Genomic DNA, 15,602 nt, shown 5'->3' on the forward strand with positions numbered 1-15,602 from the left:
AATAATCTCCCTATCTAAAACAAATTCTTCCTAAAAAGAACAATTTTCGGATGGAATCTCACTGCTGACGTCCGAGTTCAGTTAGACGGCGAACTTCAGTTATTTGCATCCACTGAGGGGTAGTTAGGCGTAGTCCGTTGGCCTTTGTTTTCAACTTGTTGCGGTTTCTAACGTTCTTGCGCAACATTCCTAAATCGGCTAGTCATATTCACTCAATAATATGCGATGATTTGTGTGTTAAACGTTATTTTTAATTTTACCAAATGAATTTATTAACAAATACCTACATACTTGAATCCATTATTATTGTCATTAATTGAATTATAATTTCTTGGCATCTGTACCAAACCAAGAGGAAAGCTTCCAAATGATTCTTATAATATTGTTTTATAAGTTTATTGGTTGATTACCTAATCACAAGAGGAAATATTTATTTTCAAACATTTTCGACAGAATCTGTTCACTTAATAAATGAAGTGTCAAACTTATTACATGTTCCACTTTTATGAAATTTATTTCCTGACTCCTGTACATGTGTTTTGTGATAAATAATGAGAAGGATATTCCAACTTGTTTGTATTGTATTTGTTAACTAATTACTGATGGAGAAACGCAAAGAACTTACAAACAATGTTCTATTGATTTTTTTTGTTGGAAATCCAAAAACAATTCTGAAAAGGACAAAAGTTGGTTTATCTTCTCCATGATGTAATCTTCCCTTATTTGACTTTTACTAATAAAAAATAAAAGAAAGAAATCTTTAGGGCCTCCTGTATTTTTTTTTGAATCAGTTATAGCCGAAATGCTTTATGTAAGGAAATCTCGGAAAATGAGAAGCGAAATAAATAACTCCAAGTAGAATGAAAGTCGTTCTAAACTCGAACTTTTTCGAATACTGTCTTTCCATTATTATTCGCTTTTTGTCGCATTCCATATTTTGATATGTTATTTTGAAGACCCATATTTAAGATCAATACAATAGTAATTCTTCAAAAGGGCTAATGAGACTTTTGTAAACAAACTTATTTCGCTCATTTTTCCGCTACATAATAATAAAATCAATCAAGATCAATTTCGATTTTTTTTTAATTTTGCGGTGGTGTAATCCCTTAAGTGGTTGATTTAACGGCTTCTTTCAAAATTTATCGAACCTACTCCCATTCGTTCATCCGTTAGAGTAGTTTATGTTAAAGAGAGTGTACTAAATTAATAGGAACACTTAAATTTAGGAAGTTATGACCCTCGCTCCACAATGCAGTTTGCGACAGAATTGCTCAACTGAAAATTATTAAATGAAATGAATGAAAACAAACATTAGACTATAGCATTTTGTACGCATGCACTTCAGAGGTCCAAGGGTTACAATTTCTGTTCTAGTTCTCGGATCGCCAACACATTTTTTTCGATTTTTTGGCCCAGTTCTCAAGGGAAATCCAGTTTTTAACTTTTTGCATACATATTGCATTGAATGAAGAACTTAGATAATGTATTCATAAAGTATTAGTAATAATTCGATTGTCCGTTCATTTTAAAAGGCTATTTTCTATAACTTTACAACTGATTTAATTTCACTTTCAAAATTTCTCGAAATATCATGTTCTAAAAGTTCTCAACCGATATAATATTCGAAAACAGTTATAAAAATGTCTCATCACACTGGTAGATGGATTCAAAGCGTTTTTTTAAATAAGTGCACGAAAAAACATGCACCCTTCTAAAACATACTTCTGAATCAAAATGGTTTTACTGTTAGTCGAAAACAAGATTTACAAAACGACCAGAACTGCCAAATATGAATCGGGAATGGTCGAGTTTATTGACATTCCCTATTTATTTCTAGGATTCATCATACACATCATGACGTTATTTATTTAACTGATAATCGATTTTTTCCTTTGAATGGATATCGATATCTTTATCCTCAAGAAACTGACATAACTGGATCCTCAAGAAACTGACATAGGAACATGACTAAGATAAGTGAGCCACTCAATACGTTGTGTACATTGTGTTTAACTTCATTTTCTAGCCCTAATTTATTTCATTTGAAAATTTATCCCCGCCCTGTCACGAAATCTTGATTTTATCCCTACTGGTAATATATCAGTAGGGTATCTTAAATAAACTTGTTACGTCACTTTTCAGTTAACCCCAGCATCCATAAGCTACACATTGTCACAATTATTTTTCACCTATTCCACCCTTAATACAAGGCCTCTGTCTAGAATATACTTTTTTTTGCATAACTAGTAGGTAGGTATTTGAATAAAGAAAACTAATATCGTCCGGCGAACATGTTAGCGATGGCCCTCGCGATGCTAAATTGATATAATCCTTCGGTGTTCGCGATTCTGAAATACTTCGAGGTAATCTTTTTTCTGTGTTCGCGAACATCGCTTCGAAGCTCCGTGTAACTGTTTCAAAAATATCGATCACACGAACCAAGAGCTTAGCTCGTGTTCGTCGAAAACTACGCAAAAGCTTTTACATATCTTTCCGAACATCAATGAAATGAACAAGAAGCTTCATTTGTCCTCGCCGAAGAGCATGCAAAAGTATCGCCCAAATGTCCGCAATTACAATGGTAAGCGATTGTGATGCGAAGCTTGTGAATACGAACCAGTAACGCAAAGCTTCGCGCTTTGAAAGTATTCGAACATAGGTTCGGTTCGAATATTTCCTGCCCTGACTTTGAATGAAACACCTTTTTTTAAAAAAAATTCCGAGAAGTCAACTGTGACAAAACGTTCTACATTCACAGTTGAAATCTCGAAGTGTCCACTGGCTTTGGTATCTTTAATGGAAACATCACTGTTTCTATCAAGCGGAATGATCCAGTTTCAGTTTATGTCGCAAAATTAGCTGCTATTCAGTATACTTTTGGGATCATCGACACTTTACCATCAGATCACTACTTTATCAGTATCGGACAGCATTAGCTCTTTTGAGACTCTCTGCTCGGTAATACCTAGAACGCATTCTCCGTATTTCCTGGAGGAAATTCAGGAGCTCCTGACTGCTTTATCCGAAAAGTCTTACCAAATTACCTCAGTTTGGGTCTCTTCTCATTGCTTGATCCCGAGTAATGGTGCGGCGGCTGCTTCAGCTAAAATGGGTGTAATAGAAGGTGATATCTACGAAAGACGATTTGCTTTAATTAATTGTTTAGTAACTGTTGTCAGAGCACGCTCGACAGCTGGCAATTCTTATGGATAACGGGAAATTTGGACGATAGCTACGTTCTGTTTTCTTAAAGGTATCGACTAGACCTCGGTTTAGGTGCATGGATATGAGTCGTGACTTCAATCGTGTGATGTTCCGGATCATGCCCTACCACTACCCGCTAGATGTGCATCTGTGGCGTATTGGACTTGTGAAAAGTAGGCCAGCCACGATATCGAGTACGTTGTCTGGTCAAGCGCCGAGAATTGTGACGTCAGATCTCCGTTGAAGAATTCCCTACGGGCTCGAGGGAGATTACTTAATATTCCAGTCCGGAATATTCTGGCAAACCCGACTTTTCCAATATATCTCTCTTCTACCGTTTTTTTAAAAACAACAAACAGAAATTTAACCCCTCTAATTATATTGAGCGACTGAAAATAAACGTCGCAAGGATAGAACATGCTTCGCAAAACCCGTTTCAAACATATTAGAATATACAAATCGGAAATAAACTTCAATCATAAAAATCGTACAGAAATCTTTCAGCATAACAATCGCTTAACAAGTTCTCACCCGTAAAACTCGGAAAGGATGAACCTCCAGTACAAAAATCGTTTAAAAATAAATAAATCGTTTGTAGGAGCATCCGTATATCTTGATGTTCAAGGTTAAAAGTCGGCTACTTTGTAAGAGTCGGGTATATTTTTTCCGGTTTTTTTGCTGAAATTTTTTTATCCGACTCTTACAAAGTAATGTCCCAGTCCGATTTTTATGCTTGAATTTTATATCCGGTTTTAATTTCCTAATATTTTTGAAACGGGTTATAAGAAGCATGTTCTGTCCTTGCGACTTTTATTTTCGGTCGCTCATTTCTCGTTCTCATATGTCCCATGAACTGCCTTTCGGCACTGACCCGTACCAGAGCGCCACTAAGGTATCGTCCTCATCCTCACCACAGTGTCAGCATCAACTGAATTAGAAGAGGTCTAACCCGTGGATCTGAGGAAGACCTTTCGTCGACCCTATTCATTATATTATGGCAGTCCGAAAATGCAATTGATGTCGCCGTTTGTTATAAAGCTACAAGTCTTCTTAGCGGGAGGAGTAGACTGCCCAGAAAAATAATGAATTTTTGAAAACTCAATCGGCCCACCCCTGATTCGATTCCTAGTGGGCCGATTGAGTTTTCAAAAATTCATTATTTTTCTGGGCAGTCTAGTACACATTGTGATTATATATTCTTTTCTTTTCCTCTAGTTAAACTAACTGAAAAAATGTGGGTAAATTAAACAGCTTCACTCATTTTGATAGCCATAAGTAAACTAACAAACGCAAACAATTTTTATTTAATGCAGCTCTGCATCTAATTATAAAATTTTGTTCTACGGTTTGTTTCAAACTGATTCGACTTCTGCTAACCTGCAATATAACTCTTCGACATGGCATTTTCAAATGAGCGTGCAGCACCTTATGGATAGGTCGATAAAGAATATCAAAAAATGACATTTAAAACTCGATTATACCTGTTTTTCGTACGGGATAAAACTTGCTTACTTGCCCTCATATGGTTTGTGTGCAACATGTGCCATAATATTGCACATAAAGGTCGAAAAGTTGATTCAAATTATTGAGATGTATGCAAGAGGAATATGGCGCCCCTTTACACTGTTTTCATTTGGCTTCAGGATGGAGCCATTTCTGCGATGACAGGTACTAACGTCTTAGACCGGACTAAACTCAGGCCTAAACTCAAAGATAGTACCGTGCGGCGGTACCAACTAGCTTCAAGCTTATCGCTATGAGTGACTTATATGATGAAACTCGAAAAAGGCGATTTCGGAAAGAAAATTTTAATTTTCAGATTTAGTAAGAACAATCCTTCGTAAATACGAATATTCTACCAACAAAGCAATAACAATTTCACAAGTATTTTTGTCAAACTTATTCAATAGAATAACAAATCATAAACAGTGCATCTCTCGGCTCACTGTTCTTTATTTTCATTTTCGGACTTACATGACTTTGCGGACAGCAAAGCACGTAAATGGTCTCAAACTGGTTAAAAACAAATGCTCGAGTTTCCTGACTGTCGAGGCTCGCTCTGCTTACGCTTTTGCTGGGCTATGCAAAACAGTCATAAACAAGCTTCCATTACATCCATTTCTTGCTGTAGCGCGATCGTAAACAAAACATCTGTCATCAGTAACACGATCGACAAATATGGAAATCATATTTTCCACCTAATAATTTACTCGCGTTCTCTCAGTTCACACTTTCTTCTATTATAACCGTCGAGTGAAATGGTCAGCGCAGTGATTCAGGGTCGTATATACCACAAATAACCTGTTGAAAACTACCTTTCCTTCGAGCCTGGCGAATACCGCATCTAACACTCGGCTTTCATTGAAGTGACGGGTAGAGAGAGAGACAGAAAAAAACGCGCGCTCTGGAAGTTTCAACCTTTGTTGGGCTGGGTACGGGACGGTATATTTGCAACACTTCGAAGATCATAAATTACCAACGATAATTGTGCATAAATTGTCAAACAAATCGTCTGGCCGATCGTCACCATCCGATTCCACTCCGGGCTTTGTCTAGACGGGTTGACTAAGTATCTATTAGTCGGTAGAAGACAGCGCATTCCTCATAGCAAGATCGGTTCGAAGTAGGTTGCGTTGGAGGTGTGTAAATCACATACATTTTGTTGCTTCTTGGGTGTGCAAGTTGGTACTGTTTAACTTGAATTCCGGCAACAACAGTGGGAGTGATCGCGATCGTCTATATTGATGCGGCGAGTGCGACTGGTAAGCGGCGGTTCAATTTATAAATTCAAACGCGCGTGATGAGTAAGCTTCCATCCAGTTTGTTGATATATCCTGAACTTGATTGTCCTTTCGAAAATTTCGAACTTTTCAGCTTGTTCAAGGTCTAACAACTGTCAAACGGACAAAAAAAATCCAATGTCCCTTTCGAACATTCACTTCATAAAACAATCCAAACGTGATCCCGTTATTCCGAGCAGAACAAAAGAAAACGCCTCCAAACAAACTACAGTAGCTAGTAAAATTATTCCAATGATCCTCGCGGCCGCCAAAAGAAGCCAAAATTTCGAAACAATACACCACATTTTATCCACAGGAAGGGACACAAAACCGCGCTCCCATATGTGCGATCACAGGAACGCGGTCAGGATCAAAGGCGTGGAACTCTTTCGGGTTCCAAAAGTATAGCAGGAGGCAGGTACGAGGAATCAATCGACCGCTTCCAGGGACCAGGCGATCGGTGAAAAAGTGCCGCCAGATGATTGTTCAAATTCCATATATCGATCGTGAAGGCATCGGTGCGATTCCCGCCGCCGAAAACCACCGTAAGTAAGATCGGGCTAAGACGACAGCGACAACGAGCTGAAGGATAATAATGATACCGAGACCGGCAGAACCAGGAGAGTGGCACAAAAGAATTGATTGCATCATTGGGGGCTGTGATCGTACCACCACATATGGTAGCACGGGGAGGATGTGAAATAATGTGGGATCGCTGCTGTGCTCGCTCGGAGATGATCATTCAAGTCCGGTAGTCCGACTAAAGTGGGGCTTATTGATGGTGTGTGACGACGCGACGACGACGACGACGACGACGGTGCCGAGTGGTGACGAAAAAGAATGGGATCATGATCCTCGGGATCAATTTATCCCAACATCAATTCTTGAAAGGTTTGAAGGGCGAAATATTTTTCATTTTTCCTTCTTGTTCTTCATATTTCGTAGACGGCTGCAAGAAAATGCGAGGCTGCGAAGGAAACGGTAATGTCTTTCGCTTTCGCATGCGATGGGTCTTTTGCCTGCAATTTTGTGGAGGTCATTCTGAAAAGTGAGACAACGGAAATAGTAGTGCTGCGACGAAGGCGAACAAGGGTCGCCGCAGGCAGCAAACACAAAGCACAATGTGGAGCAAAATTGCAAATTACGATCATCAGTGTGATCGGTTCGGGCTGTTATTGTCGTCAATACATTGGACCGTTTTTGTTTGCGCTGCTGTGTAGCGGAAATTTATTTCAGACTCTCATATATATTCATAAGGATCGGGAACGGGGATCTGGGATTAGGGGACCAGAGCCGACAGGGAGCGATATTTGTAATTTTGATCTAGATCGTGGTGAGTAAGATCTGGCATGACGATGCGATGACGACGGCGACGACGACGAGAATGAAATCATTCATGATTCGAACCCTTACATGCTGCTTAGATATGTATCAGATGAACTTTTAACAGAAATAAGCCTTATGTAAACATTCGTTACAACTTACCGGTTCAGCACAGAAGCGTTGGTTCAGGTGTTGAATACTCGAAGAGATACTGAAAAATGAAGGGAGAAAACCAATGAAATGTAATTAATTCATGATACATAATACATTGTGGTAGTGTTTCTTGGCTTGAACATTTTACACTAATAGTCTCAGCAAAGCTAGACAAGTTCGGTAATTTCCACACAGCCGTATAGTCAGTAGTATTTTCAGCGATATATTTTCAACAGTACAAATGTCACTTGTATTGAGACCTCGGCAAATGCTTTGTTTGCTGATTGTTACACGGAAAAAAATTGTTCCCAAAATCGTGAATAAAGTGCCATGAATTCTGGAACAATCACGTTTTTACGTTACGAAAACAGGACCATGACCAAAAATCATGGCTTTTATAATTATGTTCAATTTCCCTTCAGTAACGCCCGCATAACGCTTTCATTAGTGGAAATATTTGATTTTGTTTTGTGAACTTCAGTCACGGTTTTCGCCGAGAACTAGTTCACAACTTTATAAACATTAGTCATAAAACCAAAGGTTGACTTATGATTTTTTTCATAGTTATAGGAACAATAGTTCACAAAATCAAAATATTCTGGCTATTTTTTCGTTAACTATTTCAAGAAATTCGGAATTTTATTCATGAATCCGTTCAATCCTCGTGAACTAATTCATGATTCCTAATATATTAGTCACGATCCAATATCCGTGCTCGTCAAATGGTTCACAAAATCATCAAATATTATTCATGCACTCGTGAACTGGTTCATGATTCCTAATATATTAGTTACGATTCAATATCCATGCTCGTAAAATAGTTCACGACATCATGAAATATTATTCATGTATTCGTGAACCGGTTCATGATACCTAGTATAATAGTCACGACTTACCATTCGTTTTCGTAAAATGGTTCACGAAATCATGAAATATTATTCATGTATTCGTGAACTTATTCATGATTCCTAACGTACTAGTCACGATCCAATATCCGTACTCGTGAAATAGTTCACGAAATCATGAAATATTGTTAAAGTATTCGTGAACTGTTTCATGATTCCTAATATATTAGTTACGTTCCAATATCCGCGCTCGGGGAATAGATCACGAAATCATGAAATATTATTCATGTATTTGTGAACTGGTTCATGATACCATGTTTAATAGTCACAACTTATCATTCGTTTTCGTGAAAAAGTTCACGAAATCAAAAAATATTATTCATGTATTCGTGAACTGGTTCATGATTTCTAGTACATGATTTACGATCTATCTAGTAGCTATTTGCGTGCTTGTGATATTTAGAAGATATCCCTAATCATTTACAATTCCATGCAACATGGTAACGAAATTTTTACGTGAACTCTATCACAAAATTGGAGTATTGTTCGTGGAATCATTTTTGTTCCATACACTTTTTTATGAAATGCCCAATAATAGATATGCTAGCGACCAGTAATAGGTATGAGCAGTAGATATAGCAAAGCTATTAGAACCTCGAACCTCATTATTTATTTGATAAAGTTCATTGTGATGTCCGGACAGAAAACGAAAAGTACACTGAGAACCCAAAATAGTGTGCGAGATATAGTTCACAGAACCAGATATCGCGAATGAGTCATATTATAATGATCCGGTTCATATTGTCACGTTATTCCGAGTAAAAAATCCATTATTAACCAAAAAGTAATAGATCACGATAAGGCGAAGAGAATGTACGAATACCATGATAAAACTGCTGATATCGTGAACATCAATTACATTACTCTTTGAAAGTAAGCTCTAAAATAAAATATCATGATAACATGAACAGAAATTACGAAAATCGTGACTGAGATCCTGAAATCATGAACACAAATCACACAACTCGTGACAAAAATATTTAAAATCGTGACAAAGATCCTGAAATCATGATCATGAAGCACTCTACTCATGACTAAAATATCACGATAACGTGAATGAAAATTACGAACATCGCGACTAAGATCTTGAAATTATGAATTTTAATCCTGCTAACGTCATAAGAAATCACAAGAATCGCGCATAAGCTCTTGAAATCATGAACAACGCTTGGCTGTCTGCTGTGTATCCCAAATCATGAACAAGAATCACAACAAAAACTAAACATGTCCAGGGAACAACACCAAACCCAACCAAACATTCTAATGTAACGCCATGTATATATTCGGGGCGAACTGGTTTTTGTAAAACTCAAATAGTTTCATGAATACGAGGTTTATTAGTCATAATTTCAGGAACTTGGTTACGGTTTTCGTAAATCGTTCAGTTCACGAAATCGTGACCTTTTGTTCATGAATTTATGAACGGATTTTTTTTCCGTGTAGGCTCTGTATGAAGTTCGGTCAAATTACGAAAAAAGCTGAGATTCGGAAGAACACAATGAAGTTTGTATGGCTTAGAAGCTCGTTCAGAATGTATCTAGCTTCGTTAAATTCACAGTTGTTCGTTTGCATCATACATTCAAACAGCCGAGCTGCTCAATCTTTTTCCATTGATTTTCAAATTCATTAACCATGTGTGTTTCCGCGCGAAGGAAATGGAAACGAAACGATTGGCAGCTGGCACCTAGAGACGTCCTTTCGTGGAATTGGTTCTTTTACTGAGATAAACTTCTTCAGACTTTAGGCTAGTGCTCTACGATATGAGAGCCGGCGCTTCTAAAGTGGAATTGTTTTACATTAATATAAGAACAGTTCTTTTAGCGCTGAGATAGACGTTGAAACCAAAATAGACTAGTATCTCACTGCAAGTGGAGACCTATATTTCTATTACGGATTTCAGAACGGTTTTCGCAGCGAAAGAACCTTCAAAACCCTATAGGGGAGAATTTCGGTGTGTATACCACGACGTATCGATTAAGACTAACCGAAAAATTCTAACTTTATTAACAATCTTTGGCCTTATATACTAGTTCCTAGCCTAACCAAATAGACCTCTTGCATTGATTACATTATTTGATAGGCAAACATTTCCCGTATGCATCTCATGCTCTGGTTCTATTTTTAATTCTGTTTTCTTCACCCACGCATGGCTGAGGGCTAGCGCATGGTTTGTTTTTGTTTATACTTTATTTGAGACGTTGCACATTGCAACGTTTGACTCGTCGCGCGGTAACAATGTGAATATCTCTCTATTGGGGTATTGACTAGGTTTTTCAAGCAAAACTACTCTATGGTCAGAGTTCTTACTATTCATGTAAGCTTGAAAACGCATAACATGTCAACATTTAACCTAAACTGGCCTCTACAGAGCAGCTTTGGTCGGTGAATGAAAAAGCTTCAATTTGAAATGAAGACGTACGGTTTAGTCATGAAAATTCCACCAACTTGAAAGTGAATGATTAAGAGAGGCTTTGAATTTGAACCTTGGTTGGGGTGGATTGAACTGAAAGTTGGCATTTGAAAATGAAAATTTGCATCACTAACCGAAACTATCCCTGCATCTCCGTGAGCATCACAGGAAAGAAATTGTATTAGTAGGAGAGAGAAAAGATCAGGAGATGTCTTAGTAGACAATATGATTTTAGCAATATCCTCAAAACCGGTTCGCGATAAATTTTCGAAAAATTTCAACTTGAATTCCGGACAGCCGGCCACCCGCCAAAAGTTACTAGTAATGAATGATATAATTACAAATATTATCGAGCAATTAAACAACCCATACGAAGCCTCAAGCAATAAACAATGGCCAGATCCCAGGCCCGTAAGTTGACGAAACTCGATGGAAGTGTTTTGATTGACGATAAAACCTATGCGATAGCCGATTTCTTACTAGTTCCGTGGCTCATATTTTATCGCCGAGGAGTTCGCGAAAAAAATTATGATTTGGCAAGGGATCTGTTCCGGTAGCATGGTTTTACGTGACAAATAACCCTATGAATTCGGAAGTGAAGGAAGTTCCTCAACAAACGGATGTTACCCTTCATTAAGATCCGTCCAGGTCATTCAAAAAGAGCAGAATCCTTCAAAGTGTCCCCGAGTTTAGTAGCAAAGTATTTGGCGATAAGTATACCGGAGACTGGAGATGAAGAGCGCAGTCTCCTGCGACATTGGTAGGTTGACGAATTGATGGAATCAGCCGGCCAAGACCTTGACAGAAGAAAATATGCGCAGGTTCATCCTGCGACATTAAAAGCAAGATACGTGGACTTCTTCGAAATAACGACGAATGATTTGTTTCAGTTACATTCCTCAAAATAAAATGGTATTACCTTTGTTTTATCCTTAGAATCTGGCCTTTATACTTGATTGCAAAGTATAAAAATTGCAGTTGGTGCCAAAACCCGACCCAGTTCTGGGTTCAAGCAATGGTGTCTCGTACCCCGGTTGGCACCACTGGGAGATAAGGGATATGAGTTTTGTAGTAGAGGTGAATGGCGACATAGTATGGGCTCTTGTTGCACAATAATACAGCTTTGTCAACCTTTACATAATTTGAATCTTGATGATCTAATAATGCAACTGAGAGTTTCGAAAAGGTTTTGTATGGATAAACCTGTGGCAAAACTCAGTACATTTTTTCTACGCAGCGTTCAAATCTTATAGACGCTTATACATAGTTTCTTGAACCTTAAACGATAAGCCTGCGCATGTAAAATTCAAAAACAACACAAATTGGTAGCATGAGATATATCAGAAGATGAATGCAGTGGAATTTATTTCGAATGTATTTTTCCCATACCTGGGTATATCTGTTATAAAAATCATGTCGTAATAGTCGTAACTTATGTCCGTCAAAATGAATAAACAGAGACATATGGTCTTCGGTAATACCGAAGACAAAAACAAAACAGTAGCAAGTGTTGCCCAACCAGTATGCCTATAACTCGATAGGTTTGCGTTTCGACTACGTATCTTCAAAATTCTGCACTTTACCAAGATACGAGACTGGGGGTAATCCAAAAATAGAAACACTACTTGTAAAGACACCCAAAAAAGGTCTAACTTTCGATGTCCTGAAAATAAAGTCAGTTGGTTAACGAAATGGACTGCGAAATTTTAAATTCGTTTAGGTGTGTTCACAACACTAGCAATTTTGGACTAGCGTCCAAATGGTATCTTGGTCAATTGTAATTTTCTGAAGAGACGAAGTTGACACGCAAACTCTCCAATTTATCATTAGTTTTTGTGCCGTTTGGCTTATACCAATCTTCTCCTTGGGGAGTAGTTTTGTATACAGTAACACCTATTGAATTACCAACATATGCTACCAGCACCGCCAACGAGATGATAGAAAACAAGGACGATGGTTTCGTGACCGCCATCAACAATCTGAAAAAACAAGTCAATCTGTTTATTTGGCAAGGTACGGTACTATTGTAGCTTGATGGTTCAATTTTTGCCTTTCACATTTTAAATTTTTTAAGCCAGAAGCTTACACATAGTATGATTAAACTGCATGAAAAAAGTAGCGCGTAAAGGAAACGAAACCGATAACCAAATTAGTTATTGAAGGAATTCTGAGTTCCTCTAATCAGAATCCAACACTAACTTGGTTAACGGACTTAGCTAGCGCCGGATTGACGCAAGCTCCAAAAAACGAAAAAAACGATTTGTGTTTCTGAGCAAACCTCTAGTCCTGTGTGATATTCCGACAAATTCGAGACTATTCTAGCCAGGAATAACGGTTAATATACACGGGGAATTAATTAGTAAGATTAAAGAGGGAGCGGTGGGTTACTAAATATAATACTATAACTATACTTTGTATATGTATTAGGTTGATTGAATACTAAAGAATCACTTGAAAGCTTATCGCTCTCAGCTCGAGAGCGGACGAAACAGATGCATTTACGCTCCTGATGATTGGTTTTGTGTGTACCCTTGCTTTATGTGAATGTGAAAAACTCGTGCTTGGGCGATACGAAAATTCGAATAATGCACCTTAATTCTCGCTTTACAAATTGAGTCAATGCCTTGATTGTAGATAGCACACATCGATTTCAACAGCAGCTTCAATTGGGTAGGTTTACGAAAAGCATCGAACAAACTTGACCGTTTGCGATACGTACAAATAAAACAGCTGTACATGCGGACTCAGTAAATAAATAAAATCGATCCCACACGCTTTGAATTGAGCAAGCCAGTGTAAAAAGGTAGACAGAACGGAAGAATGAGCTCCTCTACTGTTAACTATTCCTCATATAGACGAGGATAATGTTATTCATACAAGCGTCTACATGTTGGGTGCCTGAATCTGTCGTTCCAGACTTGGGAAATGCAACCTTCTGTGATGAGCTGCATGGCATTTTTATTATACTTTACATTATTCAATTCAGTTTTATCTATTCATAGTCTATTCTTTGGAGTTTTTTTTTGTATACGATTATTGCAAAAATATCGAACACTTATCGTGAAATGGCTGTATTCCAAGGATTTGAAACCTAACCAATTTTCGTTTTACACAATGTTTGTTGAATTTGCAAAACGCATCTCCATATTGCGTACAAAAACTTAGTTCTACGTTAAAAAAGTGCCATTTTAAGCTACAAACTAAATTATTGCTCGAAAGCTGAACTCAAAAGAAAGCCAAAGTAAACAGCAAGGGGGCGCAAAACTGAAACTCCGCCAGGGACGCCAGGAGACAACGCTCTGGCCCTGCTCGTAAATACAAGAAGCAGGGAAGAACATCTGATGGCGGGTACCAAAACAGATTTAATAATGATGACCTTGACATGAAAGACATAAGAGAACCCCAACGACGTAGTTGGCGAGCAGTAGAACGTTTTCCTGTCGTAAAAGAAGGTCTCTGCGTTCAATTTCGTGCATGAGATTCAACGAGTGCTCAATAACATTTGTTTTATTTGCATCTTTAATATATTGTAAACACATAAAAGATCTTCGGCTCTATTAAGCTCCCGCTAGAAACCGTGTCAAATAAACGAATTAAAAAAAAGCGTGTGCAGGGATAACAAACGACAACTGTCTTCATACGGCGACAGGGTTTGCGGATTGGCCTTGTCGAGTATAGTAGGGAAGTGACGATGGTAAGTTAGCTTGTAATGCAGTATTACTCCGAGGTCTTTAATGTAGTCAACATGTTGTAGTTGATTCCCAGAAATATTATGGTATTCTTAGTGCAAAGAAAGTTGGTGACATTGCATTTGGGAATGCACAAAACTATCATATTACGCACACATCAGTCGTGGAGAGTATCCACATCGTCAGCGAAAACTATTTTGCCACCAGGACTTGAAATACCGACAACGTCGTTAACAAATAGCGAAAATAGCAGTGGTCCGAGTTTCCTACCTTGTGGAACTCCAGAGCTGTTCGAAAAGCCAACAGCGACTTGAGGACGAACGACATACGATTGAAGTCAGTCGCAGAATTTAGTCGTACAGTCGTTTTTGCAGTTTAGCGATCAGGATATTGTGATTCACTCTGTCAGATGCAGATTTCAAATCTGTTTATATCGGTAGATTGGTTTCTTCCGAACGGCGCAGGTATAATACTCGGAACTGGCATGAACAGTGCTTTTATCTTCTGGATAACCTAACGAACCATTTCATTATGTCGATGGCGAAAACATCCATGCTGATAATGTCGGAAGCGACGTATCGAACAGCCAATCATGTCAGATAATGTAAAATGTTGGGAGAAGACGCTCAGAAAGTGCCGTGCAAAAAGGATGCATGATAACTTCAGCAGAGATGCATTTCAGATCTCAGACCGGATTTCTTCCTCTTAGTATCAACAAACGACCAGAATCGGTGAAACATGTCTAACGCTAATGTGCTAAAACAACGAGTATCTCTACAACAGAATATTCACGTACTACACTTTCGCTTACGAAAACTAGGTCCGAAAAGCGAAACCGATGATTGGAAATTTGACTAACCTTAATTTGGTACTTTTACTAACCTTATGAAGACGATGCAATCGAGGTACTACTACATGATCTGTCTTCGTATACACTCGATAACACTATTCGACGGTTTACGTCGTAAATGAGAGCAGTTCTTTTCGGTGTTCAACTGCTGAAAATGCAGCTATTAGCACTCTATTTCTTCCTTTTTGGCCCTGCGACCTGGCTCTACCTTTGCTCAGACCATGCTGTGTACTTATGACTATCAATCCACCTCTTAAACCTGTTAAACCTGCGAGGGAAAACTAA

Source organism: Topomyia yanbarensis, chromosome 2 (assembly GCF_030247195.1).
Source record: "Topomyia yanbarensis strain Yona2022 chromosome 2, ASM3024719v1, whole genome shotgun sequence".
Classification (NCBI taxonomy): Eukaryota; Metazoa; Arthropoda; class Insecta; order Diptera; family Culicidae; genus Topomyia; species Topomyia yanbarensis.